Source organism: Pelophylax lessonae (assembly GCF_965119305.1).
Source record: "Pelophylax lessonae genome assembly, chromosome: 5".
Taxonomy (NCBI): Eukaryota; Metazoa; Chordata; class Amphibia; order Anura; family Ranidae; genus Pelophylax; species Pelophylax lessonae.
In genome coordinates, this window is record NC_138772.1 from 380,679,742 (window position 1) to 380,698,536 (window position 18,795).

At 49.2% G+C, this 18,795-nt stretch overlaps 1 protein-coding gene across 1 annotated transcript in view; it reads right to left on the minus strand.

The window, feature by feature from the left end:
• SEH1L (SEH1 like nucleoporin) overlaps nt 1-18,795 on the minus strand; it is an 81,053-nt gene that overhangs the window by 12,679 nt on the left and 49,579 nt on the right. The gene's annotated exons all lie outside the window — the stretch shown is intronic.

Sequence of the window (18,795 nt, forward strand, 5' to 3'; positions counted from 1 at the left end):
TCCCCACTAGGATAAACCTCCTCCTTCCCGCAAAACATCCGCCCCCTGAGGTAGGAACCGGCTTGTGGGGGGGGGGAGCCTAAGGGTCCAACTGTACCAGGGAGGGGCCCATGTCCACCCTGAGACCGCCAGAGAAATGGGGGGACACTTACCATACCAACGGCATCAGATGGTCACCACTCCGAACAGACTAACTCTCCAACCGGGGTGGGAGTGCTGATGGCCAGGGGGGTACGCTGCGACTCATATGCGTCCTGGCAAGGTGCTTCACTCGCAGGCCAGCCCCCGTCCATCGGGGCTCTGTCGTGGAGAAGCCTAGTGCTGGACTATAACCTGGGCACCCTCGCTGGCTGGGCTGGGAGACCTTAAGAATCTAGCATATCCAGTCCGAAACCAAGCCGGGTGTTGCTTGTAGTTCTCCCAGGAACAAAACTAACTAAAAAAATAAATGGCTACAAAAAGGTTTAAAAAAAAAAAAAAAGCAGCCAAGACCGAAGTCCCAGCAGGGAATTAGGTCCCGCTCTTAAACTAGGCAAAAACAAACTGAAGCCTATAGCAGAGTGTGGGGGTGTATGGCTGCAGGGACAGCCCCATGGGCGCAGTAAAGCTTTTTCCTGCCTAGTGTTCTACTCCTGTAGGGGGCAGCATAACCCAATGGTCAAGAATTATATGGAGCTGCGTCTGTCAGTGAACGATAAACTATCCTTTTTAACCCCCCTCAATCCACCAGTAAATCTCAATGACTTTGCAAACCAGGTGGGAGATTGGGGGCCTTCCTTCCACAATGGCAGCAAGGCATTAAAAATCTTCTTTTCTGGACCTCGTGAGTCAAGGGTACAGAATAGAGTTCGAGTACAGGCCTCCACACAAATTTTTGCAACACCTCTTCCTAGAGCTCAAACTCGAGCAGAGGGTCTTATTGCCCCTTTTACAAGAGTTGCAACAAGCGGCAATCAGTCTAATCCCACCACAAGCGAGGGTTTATTTTTCCATATCTTCCGAAGAAGGAAATCCTCAGGAAAATGGATTGATACCAAATCTCTAACATCATAAGAAATGCACAGCAGCAAAAACAAAAAATGAATTAAAATTAAATAAGAAATATACTTTTCCAGTGTACACAAAAACACCAGAAAGTCATTTTACGCAATAAAGCAAATAGAGCTATTGCGTCACAGATTATTTGTAAAAATAAAATGTCCGCTGTAGTGTTGAAGGCTGGTGGAAGATATATACTGACAGTCTTGAACCAAACACTCACTGAGGTCAATTCACTAAGCTTTACCGCATACAATACAGGGTATCATGTTACTCATTTGCATAAATTATCGCATTTGGTAAATAAAGTCCAATTCATTAAAAAAAAAATCAAAAAGATTTTGCAGTAAACGAGAAAAATTGGATTTTTGTACTTACCGTAAAATCCATTTCTCAGATTGATGGATACAGCTCTCCATTATTCAGAACCATAGGGTTATATTGCCCCCTCCAGAAGTTGGACACTAAGCAGAAAAAAGACCTTTGGGCAGTCCCAGGCAAACCTCTATTCTTCAACACCTGAGTTTCAACAGCCAGGCCGTCAAATCCAGCGACTAAGGCAGGAAGGAAGATCAGCCCTTAAGACAGTAGATCCTCCCTGAGAGGCAGTTTCCAGGGGACGTCGGCAAACAGCCACCCCAGGTCGGTTTACCAAGACCAACAAGGCCAGTCCAGAGCCACTAAAGTGACCTGAATCCCCTCGGCCTCAATTCTGTGCAAAACCAGCGGCAGAAGCTTGAGAGAAGGAAAAGCGTAATTCAGACAATACTGTCCCCACAGGGTCACCAAAGCTTCTGTGGCGCCCGCCAGAGGATCCCATGACCTTGCCACAAACCTCGGTACCTTTCTGTTGAGCCAAGCCACCAACAGATCCACCTCCGGGGTGCCCCAACGGGGATATATCCGATGAAACACGTCCAGATGAAGGGACCACTCCCCTTGGTCCAACGCCTGCCGAAAGGAGATAGCCCGCCTGCCAGTTTTCCACTGCTGGAATGTGTACGGCAAAGAGGGCCGGAATGAAGCGTTATGACCCCTGGTGAATGCCGAATACTTCCAGGGCTGCAAACACACTCTTTGTTCTGGGCTGGTGATTGACAAAAGCCCCCGCCGTGGCATTGTCCGACTGAATCCGCCCCCGGAGTCAATTAGTCCAGTAATCCAGGCACCGCCTGATCACCCGAAGTTCCAAGACATTGATTGGCAGTCTGGACTCTTCCAGCGTCCAACAACCTTGAGCAGAGCTCAGTCCCAGGACACCTCCCCACCTGGACAGACTGGCATCCGTAGTGACCACTGTTCAATACAAGGGGAGAAAGGATTTGCCCTGCCGAAAAGCAAAGCTACCACACCAGAGACCCCCTGGTTTCCCGGCTCAGCCGAATCCGATTGTTCAGAGACCTCCGACACCTCCTATTTTTCCAGGATTTTTCCCTGTGAAGGGACCTTGTGTGACACTGTGAAAACGGAGCCGCCTCGAAGGTAGATACCATCAAGCCTAGCCCCTGCATGCTACTCCAGAGGGAGGACCACCTGCTGGACAGCAGTAGGTGAATCGCAGCATGCAACTTCTGGATCTTGTCCAGAGAAAGGAACACTGGCTAGGGCTGAATCCCGAGTCAGACCCAGATAATCCAATTTTCCTGGCCCACCTCACATCAAAGGACAAGTTAACGCCTCCTCTGGAGCCCACAGGACCACCTCTTCCTAGCTAAATAAAAGACAACCCCTCCCCCAGCTGAAGTGTTCTTTTTTGGTCATGCTCCAGGCCACCTGTGGATTGCAGTTGCCAAGTGCTTTGTGAATGATGTCACAGCAAGGAGGGAGAGGGGCAGCACAGGATGGTATCTGCCAGGCACTAAACAATGGCGTAAACACTCTTGGAGGTCTGCAGGGAAAATTATTTCTCTCCCTCTCTCGCTCTGCAAGTTCTGCCAGGTAAGGACTTGTAGCTGTTGCTCCCCTGCTGCCGTATGTTCCTAGAGATTGGACTGTCTGACTGATTTGGTCTCAGATTCTGATTGTCTTCTGTCTGCCTCTGGCTGTGCTGTCCTGGCTCCTGTGCTATGCGGTGTACTCCTGTGGGTTTGACGGCCTGACTGGTTTTGTCTCAGACTCTGACTGCATCTGCTGTCTGCCACTGGAAGTGTTGCCGGGCTCACCTGCTGCTGCTTCTGAAGTAAGTGGATGAAGGCAAATGAGTCTTAAAGAGACAGCGTACATGTTTTTTGGTGAGAGGTAATATAGGATTTTTCTCTATATATTTTGTACAAATATGAGCTTGCCACACCTGTTAGTGGCACCGAAAACTAGCAAAGGTAGGAGGAGGCAACGTGGGACATGTTTTTAAAAGAGTGCTTAAGGCCTGCAAACAATGATGTTTTGCATTATTGTGGGAGCAGAGACCCTGAAAGCAAATGCTCCAAAAAATATAAGACCCGCCAACAATCTTCTCCTGCTACGGACAATCCACATCCCATGGAGTCCTCCACAGGGCAGCTTTCATGCTCCCCACGCACCCCATGTGGCAATGGCTCCCATGCATTTGTCAGCATGATAGGAAATGCCTCGGCCAGCTCAGGTTGCATTTTGGGCCTGCATGCAGCTGCAGTGGCAGAGAAAACTGGATTTTTGACTTACCATAAAATCCTTTTCTCTTAAGTTCATTGACGGACGCAGTTCTCTCTGATTCATATCAGTAGGGTTATACTGCCCCCTACAAGAGTAGGACACTAGGCAGGAAAAAGTTCTGGCTACGCCTATGGGCAGTCATGGAGAAAAGGATTTTGCGGTAAGTCAAAAATCCAGTTTTCTCTATCGTTCATTGACAGACGCAGTTCTCTCTGATTCATATCAGTAGTGACGTCCCAAAGCAGTGCCATAAAATGAGGGGTGGGAACAGCAGAAAAGTCCCCCAAGGCCAAACACAGCCAACCAGGCAACATAGGACTCATCAGAACAAAAGATGTGGCCCACCTGAAAACAAACAGTAAACACCCTCAAGGAAGGCCAAAAACAGCAGCCAGCAAAAAATCTTGCGGCCGAAAAGAGGCATCTGCAGATGCCAGCACATCCACCTCATAAAACATAGCAAAGGTGTGAACAAACGACCAGGTAGTCATCCTATAACCTGAAGCACAGATGCCTGTATGGCAAAAAGCCCAGGAAGCACTAGGTGCCCAAGTCGAAAGCGCCAAAAACAGGGCAAGGTAGGACCTGACCCATAAATGAAGAAGCCTGCACCACCTACTGGAAACAGTCGCAGCAGACACAGGCAGCCCTGTCCTTGGGCCATCCATGAGCACAGATAGCGAACCTGACTACGGGAAGACTCTGTAGTCGCCAAGTACCCCTCGAGTGCCCGAACTCCATCCAGAGTATGCAGCGCACATTCTGTAGGATGAGGGGGGCTCAGGACACAGGGTGGCAACATAATGTCCCCGTGCAAGTGAACACTAGAAACCACCTTCGGAGGGAAGGACGGATCCGGACAAAGTACCACCTGGCCCCATAAACCAACAGATAGGGAGAATGACAGGACAATGTCGCCAGTGCTGACACCCCGTGTGCAGAGTGACACCTTCTGCAATAAAGGTAAGCAGGGGATACCCACGATACTCGCAAAGGAGGGTCTGGAAGAACCGACTGCACCAACCAAGGTCCTCAGTTGGCGACGGAGGTCGCACCGGAAGAACCAAGTGTCGCACCCCCTGGAAAAAGTTATGCACCAGGGAACGGGCGGCCAACGGCCTGTGGAATAAAAATTATCAAAGCCGAACCCGACCCTTGACAGTACTCAAGGCCAAAGTTTGATCAATCCCCCCATCGAAGGAAGCCAAGATCTGGCCACTGAGCAAGAGCGAGGGGGAGTCCAAGAAGACTCACACCACGCAATACGCGACTTTCTCATATGATGAAAAAAATCATCATAGAAGATGCTTCCCACGCTTTACGCAGGGTTGGAATCACCGAAGCAGACAACCCCCCGTCCTTTGACACCTGGCTTACAACAGCCAAGCCGGCAAGCCGTCGAACGTAAAGCCAGACGGGAGATCGTCCCCGGAGAGAAGAAACCCAAGGATGTGTCAGCAGCAAGCCTGACTAGGTCGGCGTACCAAGCTCGGCGAGGCAAGTCCGGAGCCACGAGAATGACCGAAATCCCTGCCACCTCGATCCTGCGAAGGATTCTTAACAGCAACAGGAGAGGAGGAAAGGCAGACAGCAGCTGAAACTGACCTCGGCCCATCCGCGAGCACTCTCTCACGACCATCCAGGCGTCAGCCTTGCACAGGTGACCACGCCAAACATCTCAGCATCGAACATGTTGAACCTAGCGAATGTTCTTGCCCATGACAGAACCCATGAGGCCACCATTGCACCCGCCAGAGGGTCCCGGGAGCGGGCCACGACCTCCGCACTATCCTGGAGATGCAATGCTAACAGGCCCATGTCCGGAGTGCCCCCAAACGAAGGCACAACTGCTGGAACGACTCCGGATGAAGGGACCATTGCCCTGCATCCAGGGCCTGTCGACTGAGGCAAACCGCCTACCAATCCTGTTTCTCCCCTGGAAAGGGAACAGCGGATAGAGCCAGAACAAGGTGCTCTGCCCAACAAAGAAACATCACTTCCAAGGCAGCAAGGACACTTTTGGTGCCCCCATGGTGAATGACACAAGCCACGGTCGCGGCGTAGTCATTGAAAGTGCACCGGACAGCTGCAGGTGCCCAATCCAGTGAACTAGACAAAGCTGGATCGCTCTCAGCCCCAGGACAATAAGCGGTAACCTGGATCCTCCAGGGACCATACTCCCGAAGCAGAAAACCTGCCGAGGACTCCTCCCCACCCGGACAAGCTTGCATCCGTGGTGACAATTGTGCAGTAGACGGGGAGGAAGGATTCCAGAGCAAGACCCAGCCTAGCCGAATCCGCAAGTCCAGAGAGTTTGGATTCCAGTCGTCTTCGAGAAGGAGTGCCTCCTGGGGGATCCCAAGAGGGATTGAGCGAAAAAGGACCATCTTGAAAAACACCACCATCAGTCCCAGAACTTGCATGCAGGTCCAAAGGGAAGACCATGTGCGGAACAGCAACAGTCAACCGCAGTCTATAGGGCCAAGAGTTTTGACCCTGGAGGGAGAAACACCCTGAACGAGGATGAGTCCAAAGTCAGACTTAGAAAGTCCAATCTCATGGAAAGGACCAGGGATGATTTCTGAAGGTTCAGAACCCACCTGAACTCCACCAGAGTTCCCACGGTGACAACCAACTGCGTTGTCAGCACCTTAGGGGACTCCAAACGGAAAAGCAGAGCAGCCAGGAAACCAGGGCCGATACGCCCCGCTGCCGCAACAGCGCCAGGACCAGAGCCAACACTGTCAAGAAGACCCTAGCAGCATAAGCGAGACCAAAGGGTAACGCCACAAACCAAGAGATCCTTCCCCACGGCAAAAAACGGAGAACCCGTATCTGTCCAGAATATAACGAAACGTGAAGGTAGGCAGCTTGATGTCTATGGAGGCCAGGAAGCACCCTGATGTAGTGAAGCCACCACCGTGCGAACCAAATTAAATTTGTGATCTGCACGGAACCAACAAAAGGACCAGTAGGTCCAACTTGTTGAACCAGAGCCTGAACTGCCCCACAGAGCGCCTGTAAGCGATCCGGAGACAGCCGTACATTGGAAGGGAAAAACCTTATTGGAAATAACCAGATCGAAACTCGATCTTGCAACTGGACCGCATGACCTCCTAAACCCAGGTCAGCCTGGGATCCGGGCCAGCCGCAGGTCCTCGACCCCCTAGATGGGAGAGGAAGCACCTTCAGGCCGAGTAGGCCTTGTCTGCAGGTCTGCAAAAAACCAAACCCATGTACACCAGACCAGGGTCGTCTGGAACCCACGCGGAAGTCAGGAAGCACTTTGCCACATCGACTGTCCCCGAGGGACGAAGAAACCGTTTGTGAGCCGAAAGGGAGGAACCCCGACTGCGTCGAAGGCCCTCACCCTTGGCAGCCGGTGTCATCCAGGGCAGCGCCAAACAGGCAATCCCCCTGAAAAAGGAGATCCATTAAGACCTTCTTAGAAGTTTGATCCGCAGACCAACACTCCGGTCAAGTAGACTCCGGTCAACCACCACCAAAAACCACCGCCTTCACTGCAAAAAATCTCCAGCAAAATGGCCGAAAACGGGTGTACCAAGATGGCCGCCTCCATAGAAGCAGACAGAGGCTACAACAAAATGGTGGCCCCGCCTGAAAATCGCGGCAATCGGGGGCCCCCAGGGGGACCCCCCAAACGCACCATCCACTTCAGGAGAACCCAGCAAGGCCCCCCCCGCACGATCATTGAGCACCGCGGACAGCGAACTCGTCCGGCCCCCCATGCGGCCTGCACACTAGGCCCCAGGCTCAGGTAGGCCCAAACAGTCTCCCACGTGGAAAGGGGGGGGGGATGGAGAGGTGGGGGGGTCACAATAGGACAGAGGGAGACCCAGGAGTGCGAGGGTCCAACCGTCCAAGGGAGAGGGCCCGCGTCCACCCCAAAATCTGCCAGGGAGGGGGGGGGGGGGTTGGACATTTACTCACCATACCAGGAAAACAGGCGGGCGCCATCTCATGACAGGACCCCACCCCACCGGAGTAGGGGGGCTGTCGGCCAAATGCTGCGACATCAGCCTCGACCTTGTCATGTGCGTCCTGGCGAGACATTTAACTCGCGGGCACAGTCCCTGTCCAGTGGGACTGTTGCGGCCAACCCAGCGCAGAGCTAAGGCCTGCACGCGCTCGCTGGCCAGACTGGGATGACCACTGGATATAGGGTCCAGTCTGTCGCCCAGCCCGGGATAATTGCTTGAAGATCTCACAGGAAAAAAGTTCCGGAGAAAAAAAAAGGCTAGCTAAAAAAAATTCTACATAAAAAATACTTTTATGCCAGGACCAGAGATCCCAGCAAGGAACTAGGTCATTACTAGGCAGAAAAAAAACTGACATCCTATGCAGGAAGAGAGAGGGTGTACCCTCCGGGACTGCCCATAGGCATAGCCAGAACGTTTTCCTGCCTAGTGTCCTACTCCTGTAGGGGGCAGTATAACCCTACTGATATGAATCAGAGAGAACTGCGTCCGCCAATGAACTTAAGAGAAATGAGAATGCACAGATTGCCTCACAAGGATGTGGATGTGCAAAATTCTAAGCCCTATTGAGGAGGCTATAGCAGAAAGTACGCTGCAGAATCCCTACCACTGCAAAAGCATGCAGATATTTCCAAGGGCCTTCTTTTCTTAGGACACAGCGTAAAATGCTTGTTAAGGAAGGATGGCAGAGACCTCACCAGAAGACCAATTTACAGTAACGGGTTCTCCAAGCTTTATCCAAATAGGATGGCTTATGTAGGTTTATGCACTGCACTTCCAGGAGTGGATGCTGCCCTGTAATGTCTGGCGCATTAAGTGTAATTGCCTTTTTATATCTCCGTTGCCTTTATAGAATACTTAAATCCCAGAGAAATTGGGATATTGTTGAGATGGTAAAGTGGATTATTCATACCAGATGCAGTCCAGTACGTATTTATTCTGCAGCAAGAACGCATGGACAGTGTTTAATTGGGATTCCAATGACCTAGTTCACACCAGTGCAGTGCATTCTAGTGCAGTCAACAAAGTAAAAAATGTTACATTGTTTCTGTATTGAACATCTGGAAAGTGGCAAAACGCATCAAAAACACTCATGCAGAAACACATATGGAACGCAGAAAGTGTGGTGATCTGGCCATCAGGCTTGTAGGGAATCTATACAGTGACCGGTTTTCCTGTCAACAAGCAGCATTGTTCACTTAAACATATAAACGGTTTAGAAATGGCATTATATTCAAGACTGAAAACTGCAAGGTTTGGCACAGTTTCTGGAGGAGTTTAACCTGGCAGATGGCTTCTGGTTAATGCATTGATAGACCTAGTACAAGCCTGGCACACTCAGTCCCAGCCGTGAGAGAATTGGGATTACCTTCCCCACTGGAGGGCAGATATCAAGTCCACACAAGCCTTCAACATTTCCTATAGTTGGAGGTTATTGTTTGGTCAAACACTTAACAACGCAATAAGGCAAATGACCAGAAGAAAAGTCGGGACTGTGGCCACAGACTAGTATGAGAAGGCAGCCATCTTTGACTCAAGCCTAATGAACTTCAGAAGGGTGCAGGAGGCCAAATCTTATAGCAGTGGTCCTCAACCCTGGCCTACAGGGCCCACTAACAGGCCAGATTTTCAAGATAACTGAAATACATCCCAGGTGATATCATTTGCTGCTCAGCGATTGCAGTACTCTAGTCTGCATCTCCCCAAGGTAATACCTAAAATCTGGCCTGTTAGTGGGCCCTGTAGGCCAGGGTTGAGGACCACTGTCTTATAGGACAGGCTGTAGATTTAACAGATCACAGTGGAGGTGCTTCAAAGTTATTTTTTACATAAAATCAAGTCCAGAGCAAGTTGCTAAGATGGCTGAAAGGTCTTTTGAAGTTGGGCTCAGATAGTCTTTTCCAGTTGGGGCCGGAGGCCTGAGTGAAGTTGATGATTGTAGCCTCCCCTTCTGGAGGGTTTGAAAGACAATCCTCAAAGACCAGTGGGTCCTGAAGACAGTCAAGTGGGAGAACAATGGAAGATTCCAAAGTTGACCACTGAATCCAATTAATTTATGACCAACAGATCTCAGAAGAGAGAATGTTTGAAGATTATGTTTAAGAATTTATACTGCTACAAGACCATCAAGCCAGGGATACAAAAGACAGAGTCATCTGGTTGCTTTTCTCCCCAGTTTGTCTAGTACCTAAGGCAGGAGCCTTCTGGTCGATTTCAGTTTTAAGGAATCAAAATGTGTACATACACACCAAGAGGTTCAAGATGGAGGCCATGCAGACAGTCACAGGGATAGTGCAGTTGGAAGACCAGTTAGTGTCAATCGACCTGCCAACTCATACTTCCAGGTACAGATCAAGGCTGAGCACCAGAGGCATGTGGGATTTGCAGTGGGCAGATGTCTCTTCCAGTTCAGGTGTTTGCCTTTTACAGAAGTGGCACAGCTCTAGGAATCTTTTGAAAATCTTGTTGGCAGTGGTGGGCCAGGTGGCACATGAGGGCGTTTTCAATTTGCCTTCTTTAGTCTATAAGCTGGGCTGTCTATGGATCAAAAAATCTTTGTGCATATACAAATTCAGCAAGAACTGGAATTTTGGATATCGCTACTGTACTTCTTTCAGGGCATGCCTCTCAGCCCAGCAGATAGGATGATTCTGATGGCAGGAGTACACAATCTAAAGAAACAGGTGGAATGCAGACTCTCCAATTATCTGGAACTGAAGGAAACATTTTCTAGCATTGCAAGCCTTTCAGTATCTACTTCAAAGGGGCCTGAGTGAACTTGGTTGACAAGACGACAGCAGTAGCCTAAATTTCTTCCCAGGGGACACCAGAAGCCTTTTCCTGTTGCATCTTTCAAAAGAATCTTTTTGCTGGACAGAGAGCCAATTACAGCTAGTTAATAGTGGCCTTCTTGCCAGGAAAGCAAAATCAACTAGTGGTTTGGTTGGGAAAAATATTTTGAAACAAGTGCCTCAAACCAGTATTGGCCGAATGAGGCGTTCCAGCAGTAGTTCACCGGGAGACTCCACTGAACATGCAGCTTCGGATATTTGCAACATGATACCAATGCAAAGGCTCCGTCATAAAAGATAATTCATAGGTTCACAGTACCATGGAATTTTAGGTTTGATCTTTGTCTCTCTCCGATGTCCTTAAATATAAAGATGCTTTTGAAAATTTGGACAGGACAAATCCATGCCATACAAGTCATTTCCACCTACCGAGAAGGCCTTGGCTTACACTGCTCCCCAGATGTCATCAGCACCACCAAACCAGTTTCTGGTTAAATGAAATCTTTTTATAGCAAGGTCAGTGACCGCCCCCTAATCCAATGAGACTACTTTAACAGCCTGGTTATGGAATAGGCCAGACTAGGTGTGCAGGGATTCTCATCCAAGCTTGCTCAGACCTTGGTGTCCAGAGTATCGACCGTAAACGCTACATATGAAAGGATATTGAATTGGTGTTTTTTGTGTACACTGGAAAAGTATATTGATAGTTGGTTATTTATGTTCACATTTCTGTTTGTTTTTAGTGCTGCATATTTCTAATCATGTTTAATATTAAGAGGTTGTATACTAACATTATATTGCTATATGCCAATGATCTGTTAGTGCTGACTTTTTTTTCTATACACAAGACAATTTTAAAAGCTTCAAAAAAAAAAAAAAAAAAAAAAAAATATATATATATATATAAAAAAATTAGAATGGAATGGATATACTTAATCTGGGATCTGTTGTCACCAGTATTGATGTAGAGGTATGCATCCCTTTCGTGGAGGCATCCAAAAAATTCCTTTTGCGGAAAAAAGGGACAAAGAAAATCATTTCCAATTTAATACTTGATGTTGGGGAAATTCAAATGTTTAAGTACAGGGGACCGTTGTTCCAACGGTTCTCAAGTTTTCGCAGGATGGAGATGACCTCAATTTAATGGGCAATGCTCTCAAAGGTGCAAGCAGTGGCTCTGTTCAGTATTTTGATAATTCACTTGGATAAACCTCTCATTAGGAAAGACTTACCTGCGATAGCTAGGAAAAAGAAGCTGACAGTTAAGCCGTTCCCCTGTGGGACCTTGCCACAGTTCATTAGCCTTTCTAGGAGAACCTTTTGAACCCTTAGAAGGTTAGTCCTTCAAGCGTGATGTTAAAAAAAACAGCTTTTTCTTTTTTTACCACAGCTGCCTTCGGAATTATAGGTCTCAAAAAGTGCCAATTCCCTCCTTCTGTGGGAACTCTTCTAATTCAAAAGAATCAAACTTTAATAAGATGAGAGGTTTTGTATCTTATATTGATTGCACTAAAGACTGGAGAACGTCGACAAGCATATTTGGCCTTTTTGCTGCACATAAGAAAGGGACGCAAGCCTCTAAAAACACTATTGTTAGGTGGAGGCGTAACGCAAGGAAGCTGATCAGGTGGGGCTCGAAGACATCACCAATGAGGAAAAGAGCACAATACACAAGGGTTATGGCCACATTCATCACTACCGGTTGGACGACCCATATAGCTGCGACCAGGCTTTGGAAGGAAGGTGGTACAAGCCATGGTGCCCCCCCCCCCCCCCCAAACACAGGTATTACTACCCTGTCCTCTTTGTAAGCTGTCCTGAAAGATAAGAGAAAACCAAGCTTTTTTCTTTTTTATCTGTCAACTATTTCCAGGAATCTTACAGAACAGTGTTCATTCTTTTTTCCTTTATTGTTGTAGATTTGTTAGGGCAGTTGTTGGATGTACATTATTGGTTTATGGTATTTACCTAGAAAGGAAGGGCTGGGGCATAGACCTCTTTTTTTATATTAATATAGCACATGCGTTTTCTGTTCAGGTGGGCAGTGCCTCTTGAGCTGGCTTGTAAGATTCATGGAAAACGAGTTAAGTAAATAACTTTCTTTACTCTATCCAAGATTTTCTTCACCTGAATCTACAGCCAAAGAAATACAGTGCCTTGCGAAGGTATTCAGCCCCCTTGAACGTTGCAACCTTTTGCCACATTTCAGGCTTCAAACAAAAAAGATATAAAACTGTAATTTTTTGTGAAGAATCAACAAGTGGGACACAATCATGAAGTGGAACAAAATTAATTGGATATTTCAAACTTTAACAAATAAACTGAAAAATTGGGCGTGCAAAATTATTCAGCCCCCTTAAGTTAATACTTTGTAGCGCCACCTTTTGCTGCGATTACAGCTGTAAGTCGCTTGGGGTATGTCTATCAGTTTTGCACATCGAGAGACTGAAATTTTTGCCCATTCCTCCTTGCAAAACAGCTCGAGCTCAGTGAGGTTGGATGGAGAGCGTTTGTGAACATCAGTTTTCAGTTCTTTCCACAGATTCTCAATTGGATTCAGGTCTGGACTTTGACTTGGCCATTCTAACACCTGGATATGTTTATTTGTTAACCATTCCATTGTAGATTTTGCTTTATGTTGTGGATCATTGTCTTGTTGGAAGACAAATCTCCGTCCCAGTCTCAGGTCTTTTGCAGACTCCATCAGGTTTTCTCCCAGAATGGTCCTGTATTTGGCTCCATCCATCTTCCCATCAATTTTAACCATCTTCCCTGTCCCTGCTGAAAAAAAGCAGGCCCAAACCATGATGCTGCCACCACCATGTTTGACAGTGGGGATGGTGTGTTCAGGGTGATGAGCTCTGTTGCTTTTACGCCAAACATAATGTTTTGCATTGTTGCCAAAAAGTGTGATTTCGGTTTCATCTGACCAGAGCACCTTCTTCCACATGTTTGGTGTGTCTCCCAGGGGGCTTGTGGCAAACTTTGAATGACACTTTTTATGGATAAAAAGGGCAGTAATTCCCAGGTCTGGCCGCTCGAGGCCATCCGAGCTTTTGAGGCTCTAAAGTCCGCCTTTGTGTCGGCTCCGATTCTGTCGCATCCCAACCCTGGGTTGCCCTTTGTCCTCGAGGTGGACGCGTCTGAGACGGGAGTAGGTGCCCTTCTGTCTCAGCATAGAACACCAGAGGGTCCTCTGCTTCCTTGTGGGTTTTACTCCCGGAAACTGTCTTCCGCGGAGTGCAACTATCAGATTGGTGACAGGGAGTTATTGGCCATCGTGCAGGCCCTTAAAGAATGGAGGCACTTGCTCGAGGGTTCGGTGGTTCCGGTCCTCATCCTGACGGACCACAAGAATCTGACCTACCTTTCTGAGGCCAAGAGATTGACACCACGTCAGGCCAGATGGGCTCTGTTCTTGTCACGTTTTAATTACGTGGTCTCCTACCTACCCGGTTCCAAGAACATCAGGGCGGATGCCTTATCACGGCAGTACTCCGACCTGTCCAGGGAGGAGTAGATTCAGACTTCGGTCATACCTCCGAATCAGATCCTGGCCGCCATTCGCACCAGCCTGACCTCTCCCCTGGGTGAGCAGATTTTGGCGGCTCAATCTGGTGCTCCCTCTGGGAGACCCAACGGCAGATGTTTTGTGCCTGAGGAGTTGCGCACTCGGTTGTTGCGAACCTACCATAACTCCAAGACCGCGGGGCATCCTGGAAAGAATCAGCTGTCCTGGGCTGTTTCACGTCTGTTCTGGTGGCCTTCCCTACGTTCCGACATCGCCGCATATGTAGCGGCATGCTCCGTTTGTGCCCAGAGTAAGTCCCCTCGGCACCTTCCGTTGGGCCTTCTGCAACCCATAGCCACCGGGGAGCGCCCATGGTCACACCTGGGGATGGATTTCATTGTGGACCTCCCTGCATCCCGAGGCCATACGGTCATTCTCATGATTGTGGATCGGTTTTCCAAGATGTGCCACTGTGTTCCTCTCAAGAAGTTACCCTCTGCACAGGAGTTGGCCACGATTTTTGCCAGGGAGGTCTTCCGGTTGCACGGTTTGCCCAAGGAGATTGTGTCGGATCGGGGGAGTCAGTTTGTGTCCAGGTTCTGGCGCGCCTTTTGCTTCCAGTTGGGGATTCATCTCTCCTTCTCCTCGGCCTACCACCCTCAGTCCAATGGGGCCGCAGAACGATCCAATCAGGCCTTGGAGCAATTCCTTCGTTGCTATGTCTCCGATCACCAAGACAATTGGGTTGACCTCCTGCCTTGGGCTGAGTTTGCCAGGAACACGGCGGTGAACTCTTCCTCTGGGACGTCTCCCTTCATGGCCAATTATGGGTTCCAACCTGCCGTGTTACCGGAGGTATTCTCTCCCCAGGATATTCCGGCTGTGGAGGATCACCTTTCCGTCCTACGTGCTTCTTGGGTACAGATCCAGAGGTCCCTTGAGGTCTCTGCGCAGCGCCAGAGACTCCAGGCTGATCGCAGACGAGCGCCTGCTCCTTCCTACCAGGCCGGAGACCGTGTATGGTTGTCCACCTGCAACCTCAACCTTTGAGTGCCCACTCCCAAGCTGGCGCCTCGCTTTGTTGGTCCCTTCCGAGTGCTTCGCAGGGTAAACCCGGTAGCCTATGCCCTTGCGCTTCCTCCTGGCATGCGGATCTCCAACGTGTTTCATGTCTCCCTGTTGAAGCCACTGGTGTGTAATCGTTTCACTTCCTCGGTTCCTCGGCCTCGTCCGGTCCAAGTGGGCAATCGTGAGGAGTATGAGGTGAGCAATATCCTGGACTCACGCCTGGTCCGCGGTCGGGTGCAGTTTTTGGTTCATTGGCGTGGTTATGGTCCAGAGGAGCGTTCCTGGGTTCCCTCCGCAGATGTCCATGCTCCTGCCTTGCTCCGAGCCTTCCACGCACGCTTCCCTCAGAAACCGTTCTTTACTCCACGGAGGAGGGGCCCTTGAGGGGGAGGTACTGTCATGGTCTTACCTTCTTGCTGTTCTCCTTCGTTTGACATGTGCTGGCGGCCATCTTGGTTTCTGGGTTTCTTGTAGCCTCCCACCCTGCGGCTCCTCCTTCCCTCTGGGAGGAGCTAGATGCCTAGCTCATATATATAGGAGGTCTGTGGCTTCAGTTCCTTGCTTGGTCCTCCTGTGTTCACATGCTTCTAAGACTGCTGCTGCTTCTGGTTCCTGATCCTGGCTTCGTCTGATTACCCTGCTGGTTCCTGATCCTGGCTTCGTCTGACTACCCTGTTGGTTCCTGATCCCAGCTTCGTCTGACTACCCTCCTGGTTCCTGACCTCTGGCTTCGCAAAGACTCTGCTTCGGTTTTGCCATCCGTTTGGACTTTTGCTTTACAGCTTGATTTTCAATAAAGCCTTCTTACTTTCACTTATCTGTTGTTGTACGTCTGGTTCATGGTTTCGTGACACACGGTGCTCCTTAGGATGTTTAAAGCTTGGGAAATCTTTTTGTATCCAAATCCGGCTTTAAACTTCTCCACAACAATTTCTCAGACTGGTGTGTTCCTTGTTCTTCATGATGCTCTCTGCGCTTTAAAACGGACCTCTGAGACTATCACAGTGCAGGTGCATTTATACGGAGACTTGATTACACACAGGTGGATTCTATTTATCATCATTAGTCATTTAGGTAAACATTGGATCATTCAGAGATCCTCTCTGAACTTCTTGAGAGAGTGTGCGGCTCTGAAAGTAAAGGGGCTGAATAATTTTGCACGCCCAATTTTTCAGTTTTTTATTTGTTAACAAAGTTTGAAATATCCAAAATTTCGTTCCACTTCATGATTGTGTCCCACTTGTTGATTCTTCACAAAAAATTACAGTATAATATTAATTAAGTATAATAACAGTAACAATATGGCAGAAGAGGGCTTGTCTGTAGGTCTGGAAGGACCCACTCTCGGCATACCAGACCAAGTCCTCATGGAACCTCCAGGAGGAGATCCTTCCAGAAAGGCTCCAAACAGGTGGTTCCCCACAAAGGGAACATCACATAAGGCCTTCTGGAAAATCTGGTCTGCAGACCTTTATCAGCCATATCATGCTCCGAAGAATCACTGCTTTTACGGATAGCCCAGAGACTAAAGGGAGCCGCATCCAGAGAGGCATCACAGACAAACCCCTGGACCAAATAGTCCACGAGCTTTGCAAATGCAGGTGGAAGCAGTTTCCCCCTCCAGATCCTGGCGCAAAAGCTTAGCCCACTCGGGACAGTCAGGAACACTAATGCTATGGTGAACACCGGCCAAAGGACCCGAACCCCGCAACAGTTAACAATGTGGTGGACCAAAGTCTCGGCTTTCCTATCAAAAGGATCTTTTAAAAAACCAAAGACTCCTCCACCAGAATTAAAGGTGTTTTTTTTCAGCCAGGGAGACCTGAGTTCACCACAGGTGGGACTGCCCATGTACTCAGACTCCTCAAGGGATACTGTATCAAAATGCTTTAGGCACCGCCATATTGCGTTTAGAATGCCACCGTTTTGTGACAATCTTGTCAAAGTAGGCGTGGGGGAAAAAAAAAGGGAATACCTTTGCCACTTTAGAGGATCTGTGGGCCTCAAAGAAACTTGCGCTTCTGACGCAGCAGCGGCTGCAACCCCATATTTCAAGTTTCCCGCACAGATACAATCAGTGCATCTGCCAACGCCTTTTGATGCGCATGCAGTAAAAGAGGAATCAACCTCACTGTCAGAGCAATCGAAGAGCCAGCCAAAGGTCCACAAAAGGACCACCTAAATGATCCCATAAAAAACAAGAGGGTTACCCTCCATAGAGGACATCATAGGTCATAGCCCCCTTGAGGGGGGGAAAACCGCCCGCCGTGACGCAAACGTGCAGGCAGGATACCCCCGCCCACACAATGCCTGCTAAACTTCACTAAAAATGAATCGCCCCCACGGCACCACCCTGTTCAAAGGAGGCGCCAGGCTGACCATATGGTCAAACAAGTCGCAGCCCGTGGCCTAAATTTCGGTGGAGGCCAAGGTGCAATTTCCCGGATCAACAGTCCGGCAGATGCCCAGGAAGAGAGTTGTGAGTCTCAGCTAAACTCACTGAGGCTACCCCCCAACGGCAGCACCCAAAGCGGCTGCGTAGCGCAGTAGGCCGCAAGCCGTGGCCTACATTTTTGAGGGTGCCCAGCCAATCAGCTTCAGCGGAGCTGACCACCCAGGGCAGCGGGGAGGCGGAAGCCCGTCAGCAGCTCGGACAGCTTAGCCAGCAGAACCACCATGACTGTTTAGTAGGGCTGGGGGGGGATTCGGGGGTCCAACGATTCCAGGGAGGGGCCCATGTCCTCCCCGAAAGACCACCAAGGGAGAGGGGGACGACGACACTACTTACCACACCATGGAACCGGGTGGGCACCACTTCAGGCAGCCCACTGCACCATCCTGGAATGGGGGTGCTGCGGGCCAGAGCCACGCTGCGACACAGGTCGTGACCAGGGCTATCGAGGCGTTTAACTCACCAGCCAGCCGCCTTCCAGTGGGGCTGTGTGGCGGCCAAACCATAAGGTAAGGATATCCAGTGCTTCACCCAATCCGGCAGTTGATTGCAGTTCTCAGGAACCAAATTGATTGTAGTTCTTACAGGAACAGAAAATAAGAAATAAAGAAAAAAAAAAAAGTAAAAAATGCCAGGACCAGAGATCCCAGCAAGGAACTAAGTCCTCACTCCTGACTTAGCAGAAAAAAACTGAAGACCTATAGAAGACTCCTGTGGGGGGCAGCATAACCCAAGGGTCAAGAAGATATGGAACGGTGTCCTGTCTATGAACGAAAGACAAAATGCTGTTTAGTTTCCTAGCATTTCCCCCTCAGATCTAGAGCAACTGCACTTTCAGAGCATATGGACGATTTGCCTTTAGTATATCAACTCCAGTGTCTGTCCAATCTAAACAATTGAGACCTCAAACGCCTTCCTAGTAGACACAAGCCTCTCTTTCCCCTTCCGGACTAGTCTCCTCCTTGTGTGGTTACTCAGCTTTAGTGGACAATCTGATTTTACCTTACATTCAGTTACACACTGACAGGAACTTTCAATTTCAACTGCCACAGCACTCAACAGCTCAAGAACTACAACCCGACAGCCGCAAAGGCCAGTAGTTCTAGTTTCCCCATTCACAGACTACTGTGAATGCGTGACGTGGCTGGAGCTCTACACAGCCACTTTTTTTTAATTTGTGGCAACAGACATCAGGATAAGATCCCCTGGGCCTGGATTGGAGAGCGCGCAGGGGTAGCTGCACCACTAACATGTTACACCCTGAATACGGGTGTAACATATAAGAGGAATTAGTCTTAAAGGATA